This window comes from Poromitra crassiceps (assembly GCF_964638095.1).
Source record: "Poromitra crassiceps genome assembly, chromosome: 10".
NCBI lineage: Eukaryota > Metazoa > Chordata > Actinopteri > Beryciformes > Melamphaidae > Poromitra > Poromitra crassiceps.
This window is the reverse complement of record NC_139631.1, coordinates 47,821,839-47,835,345: the sequence shown is the minus strand read 5'-3', so window position 1 is coordinate 47,835,345 and position 13,507 is coordinate 47,821,839.

Here is a 13,507-nt window from a genome sequence, read left to right as displayed (position 1 = left end):
TCGTTTTGATGTTAAGATTACATAATAGTGAAGCTGTAAAGCATTACTCAAAATGTGAACGTTACAACGAGGGATTTATTTTGAAAGAGCTAAAGCGGACGACCTACTTACATTCTGGCTGACTTGACGCAGTCTATGCGCCCCTGCCTGGGCTCGTGAGCTTTGTGGGGTGTACTCGTGCATGACGAAAGACACTTTTCTCTCTGCATATTCCGAGCCTGTGGGAATCACTGAATCTCACTGACTCACGCTGGAAAAGGGGCGGCAACTCATGCAAAAGCACGTGTTGGACCGGACCACTGCCAAGATTTATATCGCCAGCCGGAGCAGCGTAAAAACCCACCTCACTTGCAGGGTCGCTCTATCGGCTAAACGGCCTAGCTTGGAAACTTTTAGACTGAAGAAAATGGCACTAGTTTGTGGATATTAGTGGGATTTTTGGCCAGTCTAAAAGCGGCTTTACTATCTGAAATCCTAGTCCAACATTGCTTCTATTCCTTCCATCTATGAACAAACAAAATTGGATTAGTGTAATCACTTCATTTTGTGATCAGATAATACCACTCAACAAGTAATTTTCCTTTTTGTAACATACAATATTGAGAGCTGGGCCAAACAAATCACTTTTACTAGAAATTCAACCAATTTACCATAACTAAACATCCCTTCAACATACTTCTAAACTGTCTAAGTTGTCATCCTGGTGAACACAACCTCCTTTGTTTTTTAGTCATACTTCGCCTCCACTTCAAAAGGAACAAAGGCAAAACTTCGAAAGTAGCCTAATTCCACTATAACTGCAGACCTGGCAACCCTTCTGCTGCGGCAGTGTTGGTTACTTGTTTATTCAAAGTGTATTAATATTGATCGTGTCACATGTCCAAATTGCAGCAAATCCTGCACTGCATGTCCTCGGGATCCCTCAGGACCAACGGTTGTCAAGATATGTGAAGACACATAAAGACAGAGATTCCCGGGAATTAGTAGAGAGATACTGTGACCTCTGCTGAAATGCGTTTTTGAGTCAAGATTCAGATTTTTAAAAAATTGCTGAGGTTGGTCCAGGTGTGAAGCCTCGTTGGCGCAGTAGGCAGCGCGTCAGTCTCATAATCTGAAGGTCGTGAGTTCGAGCCTCACACGGGGCATGTGTTTTGGACGGCACGGTGGCTCAGTGTTCACAACTGTTGCCTCACAGAAAGAAGGTCTCGAAAAGTCTTTAGATCATAACTGGAACATGTATAGAGCAGCAGAGGTTCTCTTCCCCATGAACCACCTTGAGACACAAATCTCTCTGAAATAGCAGCATGGAGGGGAAGGAGGGAGGAGACAAATTTGAATTCAAGACTCTGGCACTCGCCTACAGGGCAGTAAAGCAGACTGCCCCTACAGGCCAGTACACCAGACCCCCCCTCTTTATGTGCAATCTATAGTCAGGTTCCAAACCTCACCTCGCTCCCTTCGCTCCTCCACCCTTGCCGGTCGCCTCGCCTCTCCTTCCCTACGTGGACTTAGAAGTCGCTCATCCCTGTCGCGACTCTTCTCATCCCTGGTGCCACAATGGTGGAATGAGCTCCCCTCTTCTGTCAAAACGGCCCAATCACTGCCCAGCTTTGGACAGAAGCGACATAATGTACTGTAATGTCGCGGGCTTGATCGCTGCATTCTCCTGAAGCTTGTGCATCTCCTCGTTAGTATAGTGGATGAGTATCCCCGCCTGTCACGGGGGAGACCGGGGTTCGATTCCCCGACGGGGAGGACTATACTATTGTATGCGATGGTAGTGCTGTGCCCTCATCCCCATCTGTGTTGCTGTTGGCACAAGCGTTTAATTCTCCCTAGTCTCATTGACGTCAGCAAGCTTCCAGCGATGGAGGGTCTGAATCACAAGTCTCTTTTTCGGCGCTCCGTCCAGATGCTGGACGCAAACTCTTGTTGGCTGGGCTGTGACGGAAGTGACATCATACAGCGCATCTCCATATTACATTCTGACAAGGAAACATGTACAGTGAGTGGATTCAAGATTCAAGATTCAAGATTCAAGATTTTTATTGTCACTCCATGGTACAAGTATCACGTGTGAAATTCTTGTGCTGTGGACTCCGTTTACAACATAGTGCAAATAGTACAAATATAACAAATATAGCAGGGCATATGGGTGCAAAAACAACAAGAGACACAACAAGCATAAGGCAGTATAGTGATAAGACAAGTCAGAGACAGTGGCATATTCACTGTACATAGGTGCACGTGTCGGGTGCATACTTTAGACGTGCTTAAACATTTTAAATTCTGCGTATTTGACATACAGGTGCAAATAACATATTCCTTATTAAACATACAATTAAACTCGGCATTTTAAATTCGGCGTATTTGACATACAGGTGCAAATAGCATATTCCTTATTATACATACAATTAAACGTTAGACATACGTAGTGGTAGCAGCTACAGTACGGTACAGTGCGGCTACTACACTATTTGTGTATGTTAAGGAGTCTCGTGGCCTGCGGGAAGAAACTGTTCCTCAAGCGATTTGTGCGTGCTTTCGGAACCCTGTATCTTCTCCCTGAGGGTAGCAGGGAGAACAGGCTGTTGTGGGGATGGTTTGTGTCTTTGATGATCTTCAGGGACCTCCTGAGGCACCGCTGTTTATACAGTTCATGCAGATCTGGCAACTCACATTCTGTTACGTGCTGTGCCGCGCGTCTCACTCTCCGTAGCGCCCTGCGGTCCATGGTGGTACAGTTCCCGTACCAGGTGGTGAAGCCGCCAGTCAGCAGGCTTTCAATGGTGCCTCTGTAGAAGTCCCTGAGGATTTCTTTCCTTAGCCCGAATTTCTTCAGGCGCTTGAGTCCGTGTATTCGCTGTTGGGCCTTTTTGACGACAGTGGCGGTGTGGCCGGCCCATGTCAGGTCCTGGTGGATATTGACTCCCAGGTACTTGAAGCTGTCCACCCTTTCCACCACTGTGCCGTTGATGGTGATTGGGGGGTGTGCGCCCCCCCCCCCTCCTGTAGTCTACAATGATCTCCTTGGTCTTGGAGACGTTCAGAGAGAGGTGGTTGTCCTGGCACCATTGTTCCAGGGCCCCCACCTCCTCTCTGAACGCCTCTCATCCCTCCTCTCTGAACGCCGTGAAGCACCGTGAAGAGACTAGTCTCGCAGTGCCAGGAGCGACCAAAAAGTAGCGATAGGCTGTCTTGCAGGAAGAATGAGTGGGCAAGATAATTTAATGGCTGCGTTACAGAAAGTGTGCCACGTCCACGGTGTAGATGCTCTCAAGGATGTGTTTGTTGCAGTTGTTGCAGTTCACCCGGGGTCGATTTAGCTGATGCACACGTTCTGAATGCACCGCCCACGAGGTCCCCGGTTGGTCAATTCAGATGTCTGTCATGCATCCTCTATTTTTTGGCTTGGGGGGCAGGCCTTAACGACTTTTCAGAGTTGTGTTCCAGATGTAGATATCTACGGCTGGCACTGCCAGACTAAATTCTCCCATGCCTTCACTGCCTAGTGTCCAGGTGGACTCTCTCGTCAAACAAAACCAGGATGGACAAATCCCTCACTGTTGTAGTCACAAACTACCATCTTTTTACAGAGACATGCACACACACACTTGCATGGCAGCTTGCCTTGCACACACACATGCTTCTATATCAAAACGCCGCTGTGAAAAATGTCTTGTGTTTTTATCCTGGGAAGGGTACAGCCCCATGGGACTAACTTCTGCTCGGCAATCGTTGGTCAGGCGTCAAATTTCTTGCATGCAGGGATTAAAGTTCTCCGTCGCTACGACGGATTTCCGTCTATTGGAGCCAGATATGAAATGTGAAAAATACCAAAATTAAAGCCCCTTTGTATATTTTCAATGTGTATTGTATTGAGTTTGAATGAAAGCTTTTATTTTGAAAAATTCCGACCGGACGTCCAAATGATTCTCCTGGGCTGTGTTCAAGCCACAATAAGTCTGAAAATGTATTGCTACGGTTTCCAGGTTGAACGTCATGTTTCCTTGCCTGTTTCAATGCACCACTATGTTGGCTGATAAATGTTTTGCTACGTTGTTTTCGGCCCGCTGAACGCGACCCTGCAAAGCCAATCCATGTAACGCTAAACAAAACACTGTTGCCGATCTGCCTCTCAGACAGCGTTAGTTCCTAACGTTAAATTATCCATGACAGCATTGGACTGAAGAAGTTTGTTATTGTGAGAATTGGAGTTAATTTATTACTGCAAAGGTGGAGGAACTTTGAAAACATGCGCGATGCGGAGTTGTCTTTTATTGGACACGGACAGGTAAAACTTGCTAACACACACACGCTCAAACGTTTGCTGCAGTAACGTTAACGTTATTATTTTCGGTGTATTTTCCCCCTTGACAGCGCGGGGGGTTGATGCTTTTGCCACGACCACATGTCACTAATTGTCATTTCCACCATAAAGATGCATGTCAGCAGAATAACGTTATTTGATGGAGAGAAAAAGTCTAGTGGAGTTTCACTAGCGTCAACGCTAACGTTATTGAATGAGCTATAGGCACCTATCTGTAATGCAACATGATAACATTAACAAACAACTGTTGCTAGCACAGTAGTCTCGCTAGCCAGCCTCTCTTCCTTTCTGTCAGAGAGTCTCCATTGTGGGATTGCGAAAAAAATGCTCTGTTTGGGTTAACCAATCAGCCTCGTCTTGGGCGGTGCTTAGCGTTAGTGCCCTTGGAAAATAGTTTTGGGGTGGAACTTGTGCCGAGCAGGCCTTCTTTATTGCACAATCCAAATTTTCTTCAAAACTTGCCATTTTCAGCGTGTAGCAACGAGTTAGCCTGTAGGTTTCTGCCGTTAGCTTTCTATGCTAGCTAGTTAGCGTTCGGCGGGAGCATTACAGCGACACACATGGGAGCGGAAGCCGCTCTGATTGACATGGTCGGAGCCAATGAACAGAGCGTGACAGAGCTTGCAAGCGGGGGAGCGGATATCCTGCTGCCACCGAAACAGCCGCTCGAATGGGAGAGCAGCTTTAGAGCAGGGGCGGGCTGATCCCTGTTGCCTGTTTCCACAGCGCCAGACTCTCTGACGGAAAGGAAGAGAGGCTGGCTAGCGAGACTACTAGCGCAGTAACTAGTTGGTTACTAACTTTCTGGTTAGCATTAGATGTGTCAGCTGCTGCTAGTCTTTGAGTTAGATGATAAGATGTTGATTTCATCTTTTACCTGACTCCTGTAACACTAGCGTTAGGTGGTTAGCCTAGGCATGCTAGGTGTTGTCTGACAGTATTAATTGGTGTGTTTTCATAACAGTAGGCTACCAGACCATCAGCTCAGTGGGACACTCCTTAGTTGGGACATATGTTTGACAATGTTGTTGTAGTTCCTGTGGCTACTGTTAGTTATAATTGTTATACTGATCCCTTAACCTACTTGTTTGACTCGATAAAAAACATCTATATATTAATTGTGATTTATTATAGCCAGTAATTTTCACATGTCTCTGTTGGCATACCTACGTGGAACCTTATAACATCAGCCCAGAACACAATTCATGCATCATTAGGCCTACTGGATGTTTGGGAACTTGAGAGTGAAATGAGTGTGATGTACACACTGTCTGCCGTTTTTTACATAAAAGCCCATGTGAAGCGATGGCAGGGTGGGGAAAAAGCGGACACTCTAGAAAGCCCGAAATAGCTAAAATAGGCCTAGAAAAAAATTCAGTCAATAGATTTTATTTTGCTTTAACCCCTGTGCATGTTTTTAGTGGGCAGTTTTGTTATATGCAGGAAACCCCAGGTGAGCAAACTCCACAGAGAAAGTCCCCTTTTCACCAGATAACATCAACTGGGCATGAGGCACTGAAGCCATGGGAGAAACATGTCCCCAGTGCAACCCAGGCATGAATCGAATTCATGACATACTTGCTGTGAGGCGACAGCCATACAACTGTGTCACCATTTCCCCAAAATGTGTTGCTGTTCCTGTCCAGTTTCAAACTGAGGAAGTTTGACACCTTAGGCGAACGTTAACTACGGGAACTGGCTATGGAAGCGCAACAACGCTGTCCAGCAATTCCCAAAAAGCAGGAAACAAACAAATCATTTTCCAGAGCTTTGGAGATTCCTTGGCTTCTTGTGAGGCACTTGGATGTGGTAAAGCCACGTCACACCTCTCAACAATGGCAATTTGTCCATTCAGCTGGGTGTACAAGGCTCTGTTTTTGAATGGACTCTCTACCTCCTCTGGTCAAGATCACAAATAATCCAGAGGAAGCTAAAGGCTATGGAGAATGCAGGCATCGATCCCGCTACCTTTCGCACGCTAAGCAAGCGCTCTACCTTTTGAGCTAATTCCCCTCCACAGAGTGAGACTGGTTCTTGATCTGCCTCCAACACTCCTTCCGAAGATCGTTTTCATCTCCTCCTCTCCTTGTTGCTTCCTCATGCGCACAACTCTCTTATACCTTTTTTACATAAAAAGTCCCACGATACATGTGCTTTTGTTACCCAGGAAAGCAGCAGGCGGTAGCAGCAGCAACATCGCCTTTCAAACTTTAGATCGCACTCAACCCACGTTTCTCCACCGCTTTGGGCTGTCTCTTGACCCTCCTTTTTCCCTTCTTCTCTCACAGCTGTCCAGACACAGCTGTCCACCAGCCAAAACAAAATGGAAACTCCTGAGTAAAAAATTCAAACTAATGTCATTTAACACGTTCACTGCCAATGACGTATTAATCCGTCAAAAAAAATCCAACGGTTCACTGCCAATGACGTATTAACACATTCACTGCCAGCCGTTTTTTTTTACTGTAGGTATAGGTTCTGCCAGAGGTTTTTTTTGAGGATTCTGGCTCATCTTTCAAGACCCGAGGATTCTTTTCTGCTAAGATTTTGTGAACACACAATATCTCAAAAGAACTAATAGAATGTGTGCTTTCTCTGTCTAAAAGAGTTAGTTTGTAGAGTTAGTAGTTATGTAAGCATTAGCAGTTGAATACAGCATGGTTTCAGCGTCTGAAAAATTATTCTGAGATAAACGGCTTTTTGTGAAATTCGATAGAACAGTCACTTTAACCATTCATTTTTGGCATCAGTAAGACGTCAGACATCTAAACAATAGTTTTGAACAGTAATTTCCTCCATAACAGCAGGAAACCCCCCTCTGCTTCCAACTCCTCCCTCCGTGGGCGTTCTCCTCCGCCCTCCTTGGCTCTGCAGCGGGTCTGTGACAAACGAGTTGCTGCTCCCTGGCTGCTCCCTGGCAGTCTGGATGGGGCTCGCTGGATGGGTTTCGCTCGTTTCTTGGCGGTCCGGTTGAGAGCTCTGATGAAGCTCTTGCGATTCTGGGCTTATTTATGGTGCGTGTTTCAAAGTGTGCATCCAGGTTATTCTTGGAACCCCCCACCGTTGCCACCGCTGTGCGTCAGCGCGAAAGTGAAAGCGTTTTCGCCATCCATTTTACAGTATGAAAACGGCTTCCTCGCGCTTTTCCCTCCAGTTTTGGCTCGCCTCTTGTTACTGTGGAGAGACATGTCGCCACTCAGTGGGTCGGTAAAATAGATTATACACATTCAATACCTCCAATACTGGTATGGGAGACGTAAAAGGGTTAGATCAACGTCCCACCGTCAAAAAAAAAAAATCGATTTTTTTTAACGTAAAAACACGTCATTGGCAGTCAACCGTTGGATTTTGTTCCCAAACATCCAGTAGGCCTAATGATGCATGAATTGTGTTCTGGGCTGATGTTATAAGGTTCCACGTAGATTTTTTTTTTTGACGGTGGGACGTTGATCTAACCCTTTTACGTCTCCTATACCATTATTGGAGGTATTGAATGTGTATAATCTATTTTACCGACCCACTGAGTGGCGACATGTCTCTCCAGAGTAGGAAGAGGCGAGCCAAAACTGGAGGGAAAAGCGCGAGGAAGCCGTTCTCATAATGTAAAATGGATGGCGAAAACGCTTTCACTTTCGCGCTGACGCACAGCGGTGGCAACGGTGGGGGGTTCCAAGATTAGACTGGATGCACACTTTGAAACACGCACCATAAATAAGCCCAGAATCGCAAGAGCTTCATCAGAGCTCTCAACCAAAACGCCAAGAAACGAGCGAAACCCATCCAGCGAGCCCCATCCAGACTGCCAGGCAGCAGCCAGAGAGCAGCAACTCGTTTGTCACAGACCCGCTGCAGAGCCAAGGAGGGCGGAGGAGAACGCCCACGGAGGGAGGAGTTGGAAGCAGAGGGGGGTTTCCTGCTGTTATGGAGGAAATTACTGTTCAAAACTATTGTTTAGATGTCTGACGTCTTACTGATGCCAAAAATGAATGGTTAAAGTGACTGTTCTATCGAATTTCACAAAAAGCCGTTTATCTCAGAATAAATTTCCAGACGCTGAAACCATGCTGTATTCAACTGCTAATGCTTACATAACTACTAACTCTACAAACTAACTCTTTTAGACAGAGAAAGCACACATTCTATTAGTTCTTTTGAGATATTGTGTGTTCACAAAATCTTAGCAGAAAAGAATCCTCGGGTCTTGAAAGATGAGCCAGAATCCTCAAAAAAACCCTCTGGCAGAACCTACCTACAGTAAAAAAAAACGGCTGGCAGTGAATGTGTTAAACAAGTAAATAGCCTCACTGATGCACGTTGGAGGAGAAAAAAGTGTTTCAACAAACGAAGCAGCAAACATTGTATCAAAATACTCGTTTTGATGTTAAGATTACATAATACTGAAGCTGTAAAGCATTACTCAAAATGTGAACGTTACAACGAGGGATTTATTTTGAAAGAGCTAAAGCGGACGACCTACTTACATTCTGGCTGACTTGACGCAGTCTATGCGCCCCTGCCTGGGCTCGTGAGCTTTGTGGGGTGTATTCGTGCATGACGAAAGACACTTTTCTCTCTGCATATTCCGAGCCTGTGGGAATCACTGAATCTCACTGACTCACGCTGGAAAAGGGGCGGCAACTCATGCAAAAGCACGTGTTGGACCGGACCACTGCCAAGATTTATATCGCCAGCCGGAGCAGCGTAAAAACCCACCTCACTTGCAGGGTCGCTCTATCGGCTAAACGGCCTAGCTTGGAAACTTTTAGACTGAAGAAAATGGCACTAGTTTGTGGATATTAGTGGGATTTTTGGCCAGTCTAAAAGCGGCTTTACTATCTGAAATCCTAGTCCAACATTGCTTCTATTCCTTCCATCTATGAACAAACAAAATTGGATTAGTGTAATCACTTCATTTTGTGATCAGATAATACCACTCAACAAGTAATTTTCCTTTTTGTAACATACAATATTGAGAGCTGGGCCAAACAAATCACTTTTACTAGAAATTCAACCAATTTACCATAACTAAACATCCCTTCAACATACTTCTAAACTGTCTAAGTTGTCATCCTGGTGAACACAACCTCCTTTGTTTTTTAGTCATACTTCGCCTCCACTTCAAAAGGAACAAAGGCAAAACTTCGAAAGTAGCCTAATTCCACTATAACTGCAGACCTGGCAACCCTTCTGCTGCGGCAGTGTTGGTTACTTGTTTATTCAAAGTGTATTAATATTGATCGTGTCACATGTCCAAATTGCAGCAAATCCTGCACTGCATGTCCTCGGGATCCCTCAGGACCAACGGTTGTCAAGATATGTGAAGACACATAAAGACAGAGATTCCCGGGAATTAGTAGAGAGATACTGTGACCTCTGCTGAAATGCGTTTTTGAGTCAAGATTCAGATTTTTAAAAAATTGCTGAGGTTGGTCCAGGCGTGAAGCCTCGTTGGCGCAGTAGGCACCCCGTCAGTCTCATAATCTGAAGGTCGTGAGTTCGAGCCTCACACGGGGCAGCTGTTTTGGACGGCACGGTGGCTCAGTGTTCACTACTGTTGCCTCACAGAAAGAAGGTCTCGAAAAGTCTTTAGATCATAACTGGAACATGTATAGAGCAGCAGAGGTTCTCTTCCCCATGAACCACCTTGAGACACAAATCTCTCTGAAATAGCAGCATGGAGGGGAAGGAGGGAGGAGACAAATTTGAATTCAAGACTCTGGCACTCGCCTACAGGGCAGTAAAGCAGACTGCCCCTACAGGCCAGTACACCAGACCCCCCCTCTTTATGTGCAATCTATAGTCAGGTTCCAAACCTCACCTCGCTCCCTTCGCTCCTCCACCCTTGCCGGTCGCCTCGCCTCTCCTTCCCTACGTGGACTTAGAAGTCGCTCATCCCTGTCGCGACTCTTCTCATCCCTTGTGCCACAATGGTGGAATGAGCTCCCCTCTTCTGTCAAAACGGCCCAATCACTGCCCAGCTTTGGACAGAAGCGACATAATGTACTGTAATGTCGCGGGATTGATCGCTGCATTCTCCTGAAGCTTGTGCATCTCCTCGTTAGTATAGTGGATGAGTATCCCCGCCTGTCACGCGGGGGCCAGCCGCGTATTGTTGTAGCAGATTGACAGCCAATGAAATGGCCAGGATTTTCACGTGACATAGGCTACAGTGTTAGAACGCTGAGTATGTAATCTTCCAACTCTTGGCAGGAGAGACACGGGTTCGAATCTCACCTGGGGGCACACCTTTTTATGATGTAAAGGTTTATTTACCCCACCTCAAACAATTGTCATGCAACATTGCTGATAACTAAAACATGTTTTTAGCATTAACATTAACAACAGTTGATTTAATTTTAATACAGAAATATCAACTATTACATGATTCACACTGCAGTTTGCTGGAAGAGGATGCAGATGACAGGTGCAAATGAAGTCAGGCACTTTTCTGCTCCCAGTTGAAGTTTTCAATAAAATGTCACATGAGGCAGCTTAGCCTAATATCTACATCAGTTCAGTAGTTTAGTTTGAAATGTGTAGTGGCTATAGCATTTTTTGTACAGATAATTGTAGAGGAAGGCCCAAAGTATAGCATGTAATAGCATAATTATTACACTGCATGAATCATATTGATACTGTACTCAAAACTGTTGCATTAAAAATTTGATAAACAACCTATTTGACCTATTATTCTTGAAAACAAGCTGAGCAATGCCCTTGAAGATGAAATCAAGTGAAACAAATTATTTCCTTAAAATCAATGTTTTATTAAATCCACCCACATACATACACACATACCATATATACAAGCAGATAAAGTGAATTGGATTAATCACCACACAATATACACACAGTAGCAATTTACCGGGCTCCATTTAGATCCCATGTGATAAGATGGACATTTTGGCATATCAAGGACCCCTAATTCATTCACATTAGAGCCACAGACCCCCATTTGATGAGATTCTGTCTCTCGGGCCCAAATCTGAGAATATGTTTTACTGTCAGATATGATTTTGTCAATCTGTAGTACTGTTGGTAGAGAGATAACAGTGAAACTATGATCAACACAATAATTCTTCTACATTCTCTCATTGTATCAACTTCTTGTAAATTAAATAATGCAGAAATTTATAACAAATGATCATTTTGCTAGAGACCCACTGAAACCCTTTCAAGACCCGCTCGTGGTCCCATGTCAATTCAAGCACTTTCAGGGCAATGAGAGCAGATGGTTGCCCTCATGAGGCGGCTCCACCCGCTATGCCGACCACCCGCAATGCCGACATTAGGTTTAGGCGTGGGGGCTGGGAGAGGTTAGCTCCAGCCGGTCCACCGACACACCTCGCTCAGCTGGTTCTGCTTGTGGGCTATCGGCATTGCAGGCTGTCGGTACTGCGGGCTGTCGGCACATAGACGGGGCACCCATGAGGCGGAGTGGAGCAGAGCTGAACAGAAAAACGTCTCTTTTAGGGATGCACACAATTAATCGAAGCTCGATTACTCGCTCGCATTTACTCAAGCATGTGAAAATGTACTCGATCAAAACAACAACAAAAGCAACGTGCATTTGTGCATTCTGCCAGTAGAACGGTGTTTTCAAATCATTTTTCAATGATCCTCCAGAGGGCGCAATGATATCACTGTAACAGACTGCGTGGCTCTGTGTTTGTCACCTCAAGAGTTGAACAGGATGTGTATGGGGAATGAGAGTGAAGCTTCCGTTGTTGACGAGCGTACTAGTTGTCTGAGAATAAATGTGGAAGCGTGTTATAACGTTACAGCCTGACTCTCTCGTTAATTTTTTTATTAACAAAGTGTAAGTAATAGGCGGACCCGAACACTCGTCTACATCACTATAGCCCTTTTCAGACAAGCCATAAGATGCTCTGTCACTTGAACAGCGTTCATTCGGATTAATTGGCTGGCTCCTCTTCCTCAAACCTGGAGCAACCCACCATCAACTCAAAGAGGAAGAGTTGCGACGCGCGGCCAGCAGAAAAAATAACCCAATCGATCTGCGGTGTTATAGAAAAAGACATGATGCCTATCTGTGATTGGGTGTACACCTACAACAACTGGATCCTAGTCTCACCTGGACTCGAGCTGAGCAACTCAGCATCAGCGTTTAAGCGACGCACGGCGAGCAGAAAAAAAGAAAATCTGCGGTCAGCGAGCCCCTGTTGGACCTAGGCAGCGGCCGTGGCGCGGATTCTGGGCAAATGTTGACATGTCTAAAAGTTATGCCTCTACATTTCTATATGTTTCATAGCATAGGCTATGCTATGCAATGCTGTGAGAAACATACAATATGTTGCTGCTGTATAAAAAAAGGTTTTATTGATGAAAAAACGCATTTGGTATTGTTTCGACAATTTTGTGTTTTTAATTACAATTAATCGATTGATTGATCCTTAACGTTATCAATGATCGATTCCGGAATTTGTGGAAAATGTGCATCCCTAGTCCCTTTTCATTTCGGGGCCCATGTCAGTCAATCCAGCTCCGGTCCACTCCGCCATCCACTCTGTGTCTTGTGTGAGATATCAGGAGACAATGAATATCACAACAGCATCATCTCATTTCAGGTATTAAAAGATTTTTGGTTTACATGAGTGATTGTAATGTGTAGATGAAACAAATCCGACAGCTCGTTATCGAAAATAATGCGCTCTGACAGCAGCGCAAGTCACTGTTCTCATTCAGTGTAGACTGAAGCCTATGCTATAGCCTGATGACACGGATGTCTAATTTATGATCCTGTCATGCCCACTGCCTCCTAGTCTCTCTCTCTCTTTCTTTCTGTATGTGTGTGTGTGGTGTGTGTGATCGCAGGATTGGAGCCACTTGCATCCAGTTAGTCGCTCCAGTCTAAAAACTGTCTTTTAAGATTCTACAAATCCTGTTCACTTCTGCCTACCTGTTCTAACCTGTTCCTGTCTCTGCTCAGATCACCATCGGACTTGACTCCTGCTCCTCTGCCAGCCAGCCTACCTGCCAGCCAGCTCCATCTGGCACATGCCACTCCTGAACATTTATTAAAACACCCTGTTACCTTGCAATTGCCTCAGCCTCTGCTTCTGCATTTGTCCGCTCACCTTGGCTTAACAGATCCGACATGCGTTATTATTCATATCCCACTATGGAAACGCACTCCAGTTAGAACAGGCTCGAAGG